This window comes from Myotis davidii, unplaced genomic scaffold (genome assembly GCF_000327345.1).
Source record: "Myotis davidii unplaced genomic scaffold, ASM32734v1 scaffold231, whole genome shotgun sequence".
NCBI classification, from domain to species: domain Eukaryota; kingdom Metazoa; phylum Chordata; class Mammalia; order Chiroptera; family Vespertilionidae; genus Myotis; species Myotis davidii.
In genome coordinates, this window is record NW_006283014.1 from 28,694 (window position 1) to 33,597 (window position 4,904).

A 4,904-nucleotide genomic window follows, 5' to 3' on the forward strand; every position below is an offset into this window, starting at 1 on the left:
AAGAATTTATTCACTCCTATGTTCACAGCAGCACAATTCACCATAGCTAAGATTTGGAAACAGCCTAAGTGCCCATCTTCAGAAAAGTTGATTAGAAAACTGTGGTACATCTACAGGATGGAATACTATGCTGCTCTAAAAAAGAAGGAACTCCTACCATTTGCAATGGCATGGATGGCACTGGAGAGCATTATGCTAAGTGAAATAAGCCAGTCAATGAAGGAAAAATACCACATGATCTCACTCATTCATGGATAATAGAGACCATTTTAAACTTTTGAACAGTATTAAATACAGAGGCAGAGCTGCCTCGAACAGATAGAAAAGGGACAAAGCCTACCTGTGTCAATGGACTGAAGCCTTGTCCACCATGAAGTGAATGGGCCCAATCAGGATATTCAAGAGTAGAGGAAATGCCAAAACAACAAAGTATATTTTCTTGTCAATGGTGAAACCTCTTTCCAAAGGAAACCTGAAGAAAGGCATAATATCTTTCATTTATGCTGAGGATACTGGCATGTCTTCTTTCAAAGCAGTTTCCACACTGACTATGTGGATGTAAAAAACAACAGAGCCTTGTTGTAAGAACTCTAGGTTATAGAGATTATGTGAAAAGAGCCTTTGGATTGTGTTCTGGTTGGGGTCAGCTGAGCTGAGAAAAAGAGGTGGGCTGGCAAGCATTGGCACTTGGAGTCCACACAAAAGCTTGATCTAGTTGCAATGGGACTTACTCTGTGGGCACAATTTCATTTCCTCTGTTGGAAGCAACAAATGCCTGTAAATGTATCAGCAGCTGATTTGAATTCCCTGGCACCTATTTGAATTCCTACAGCCCAGGCTACCCATGGCAGAGATAGCACCCCTTACTGCTCCTCTCAAAAGAGGCACTAATACTTAAGTCTCAAGCATTATCACAGTTTTAAAGGAGACACAGGTTTTTCCTGATGCATTAGAAAGCATTGTAAGGCAAAGGAAATTAAGGAGAAAATAAAATAAAAAGCTTCTGCACAGCAAAAGAAACCATCAACAAAACAAGAAAGTCTACTGCATGGGAGAACATATTTGCCAATGTTAACTCCAATAAGGGCTTAATATCCAACATTTACAGAGAACTCATACAACTTAACAAAAGGAAGATAATCGAATCAAAAAATGGGCAAAGGACCTAAATAGATACTTCTTCAAAGCAGACATACAGACAAGTGACATATTAAAAAATGTTCAGTCACTATTCATCCTAGAGATGCAAATTAAAACCACAATAAGGTACCATCTCACACCTATCAGAATGACTACTATCAACAAATGACAAGTGATGGTGAGGATGTGGAGAAAAGAGAACCCTTGTACACTGCTGGTGAGACTAGTGCATCCTCTTTGTAAAACAGTATGGAGTTTCCTCAAAAAATTAAAAATGCAACTCCCATTTGACCCAGGAATCCCACTTCTAGGAATATATCCTAAGAAACCCAAAACACACATCCAAAAGGATATATACATCTCTATGTCCATGGTAACGCATTTTACAATAGCTAAGATTTGGAAACAGCCTAAATGCCCATCAGTAGATGAGTGCATAAAAAAAATTAGAATACTACTATGTAATACTACACGGCAATAAAAGTAAAGAACCCTTACCATTTGCAATAGCATGGAGGGACTTGGAGTGTTCCACAAAGCAAAATAAGCAATTCAGAGAAAGATTACTATCATCTCACTCATATGTGCAATCTAATGACCCAAATAAACTAATGAACAAAAATAAACCCAGGCTCATAGAAGCATGAACAGAACTTCGGAGGGAAGACAGGGGAGGGTAGATGGGAAGAGATCAACCAATGAAATTGTATGCATGTGTGCATAACCCATGATAGAAGGCCTGAGGTGGGCACAGGTTGGAAGTCAAGCCAGAAGAGGTCAAATGGGGTGGCAACGTGGGGCATATATAATACTTTCACTAATAAAAATTTATAATAAAAGAAAAGCATTGTAAAAAGGGGTGGGAACACAAACATTTTGATTCTATGGCAAAAGAGGAGAGAGGTTTTGTATTTGCTATGCAACTCTTTTTAAAAGAGTTATCTTTGTGCCCAGGCTCATGTGACTCATTAGAGTCATCCTGTACAATTTACAATAACTAAGATTTGGACCTGGAGAGTATTATGCTGAGCAAAACACTGTGTGTGTGTGTGTGTGTGTGTGTATGTGTGTGTGTGTGTTTTCCTAATCAGGGGACATACCTACATTGTAGGTTCGATTCCCGCGGGGTGCATATGGGAGGCAATGGATCAACGTTTCTCTCTGTCTCTGAAATCAGTGATAGCATATCCTCGGATGAGTATTAAAAAAAAAAGTACACTGGCAATCCTACAATTGTACAAAAGAGTCTTGAAAGCAAAAAATAATTACGAGACAAAATGCATTAAACTGTCAAAGAATCATCAATGAAAAAATATATGACTATAAATGTATATATACCTACCATCAAAACTGCAAAATGCAGAAGGAAAAATGAACAGAAATCATGGAAAAAATAAGCTATTCTACAAAAACAAAACCCAATAAAAGCCATCTCCTAAAGAGTGATGAGTTATTTTTTTTAATTTCCTCAATATTTTAAAAAATAACTACAATTATACATTATTTCTGATTCCTAAAAAAGAGCAGAGGTTAAAAAGTATTGTTTCAAGTTAGTGACCCAAAAGAAATTTTAAAAATTAATGATCATAAAGAACTTATGTACAATGATTTTGATTTTACTGATAGAAGGTATTTTCTAAACTTTTTAAAGTGAAAATTGAAAAAGTAATATTTAATCAAGTATTTCAATCTCAAGCTATAGTCAGTTAAATGAGGGAAGGAACTAAAAGTAGATTCCCAGAAAAGAATGAAGCAAGGAAATGAGAAAATGAGTACACAAAATGAGACAATAGAAAAACAAGTAGGTTCTACTCCTATCCAGCTATTAACCAGAAACCGTTTAAATGCTTAGTGATTAAATCTTTCTTGCTAATTCAGCAATTTTCTATTCTCATCCTAAGTAGTATAAATAGGAACTTATGTTCTAAATTCCAGTGTTTTGGTTTCTTTTTAATCAGAGTTGTCCCTTGGGAAAGAACCTACAAAATCATTACCCAAAGTGGCAATTTAAACTATTAGGTATAGCAGAGATTTTCAACTGGTGTGCCTCAAGAATTTTCAAAACATGCAAGATGGGCACTGATATCTTTTTCCTTATATTGTTAAATTTAAAAATGACAACAGCCAAAACAATAACCGTCCAGTGTGAATGAATAAAAATTATAGCTAATATAATTAGAAGATCAGCAACAAATATATTTTTTAGTGTGCCGCAGAATTCTAGTAATTAATGTGTACTAATGAGGTGAAAAAGATTGAAAATCTCTGCCCTAGAACATGTTCCATCCCCAGCTTCTTTTTCAAACCTGTAAATTCTGGATCTTTTGAAGTTCATTAGACATATTAGAATATTATTTTACAATTTCAGGAGTGAAGGTTTCAATATTTTCAAATGAAATGTCCTTTCCCTGCAATTTATCACTCCAAGGTGTAAAAACCTATTGCGCAGTCGCTAGATATTTTTAGAATTCTAAGCACTAACCCCAGAACAAGTGGAGTCTATCATTATGAAGGTCTCAATATTCTTGTATTCAAAGAGGGGTAAGTAAAAGACAAGTGGAATATTCAAGCGAGATTTGCAAAATGAGAGACGAAAGGCCAGGTGGGAAAAGGCTGAAGCACACCCCAAAGGTAGAAACACAGACACACACAACGCACACCACACCACACCACAACACATCCACACAAAATGAGATAGTTATTACAAAGACTATGGTGCTCACCGATTTTGTTAGACCGAGGTCCTCCGAAATCACCTCCGCAATGTTTGGCCACATGTAGATTCTGCCAAGAGCCACAAGTTCAGGAAACAAATGACCCTAACTTCTCCTACTCGGTGTCCAACCAGTCCGCGATTCGGCGGACAGCAAAAGACCAAAAAACGGGGGCACACCGCCATTACTTAACTGCGCAACAACCTGGCCTTTTCTGCAGGAGCTCACCTCTCTGAGCGTCCAGCCACCTGCCAAAACCCAAGGGCAAGTCCTCACCGCGGCGCCTACCACCGAAGGCACCTGGACAGTGTGGCGTGGAGAATGGACAACGGAGTCCTAGGACCGTGGGGAAATCCTGTGTCGCTTGTCGCACGTGGTGTCACAAATGCTCTCCCCCGCCACATTCCTTTTATCCCTCAGTGCGGGCTATATTCTCATCTCCTTCATTACTCAGCTGAGAGTTCTAAAATCCTAAAATTTCCCTCCACTCCGTTTATTCCGATACAACGCCACACACACACCTGTTGCCAGTGTCGTCACCGTTGCAGTAAAAAAAATTCGAAAGTTCGACTGGTGGCAGCCCAGTTCACTCTATACCCTGGCGCCCAGGGGCAACCAGGATATTTCCCGAACTTACCGGCACTGGCTTGGTTGTCGTCCGATTCTTTCCGGTTTCAAAGGTCTCCTCAGAGCCGCCTATTCCCCACACTCCCCCTTTTACCTGCCTAGCGCAGACATTACGGAAGTACACCAAGCCCTAAAAATGGGCTAGCAGCCTAGCAGCCAGTGGAGCTCCTAAACTTCCGAAATCCAGAGGCCAATGACTGCGCCGCAGGCTACCCACGTGACCGGAGGTTTGACACCGTCCCCACCCTCACCTCCCCCAGACCCCCCTCCGTGGTGGGGAGCAAATGACAGTGGGCTGGATTTTTAGGCCAAAGGGCAAACAGAGGGCAAACGAGTCTGCGCAGACCGACATAAACATTATGGAAGGCACTGCAAGTCCCAGCAACCCGCGCGACCCTAGCTCTGAATCTAAGATTGGGATAG

General features: G+C 40.0%; 1 long non-coding RNA gene across 3 annotated transcripts in view; it reads right to left on the reverse strand.

Annotated features, from left to right (window-relative positions):
• LOC107182660 overlaps positions 1-4,686 on the reverse strand; it is a 21,897-nt gene extending 17,211 nt beyond the window's left edge. Inside the window, exons 1-2 of one of the 3 annotated variants that reach the window (XR_001513388.1) lie at positions 4,492-4,686; positions 3,864-3,924 (exon numbers count right to left, since the gene is read on the reverse strand). This is a non-coding gene — a long non-coding RNA (uncharacterized LOC107182660). Of the gene's footprint in view, positions 1-3,863; positions 3,925-4,375; positions 4,469-4,491 lie in introns of those variants that run through there. The other 2 variants (XR_001513389.1, XR_001513387.1) reach the window with 2 other exon arrangements.
• Positions 4,687-4,904: the final 218 nt, after the last annotated feature.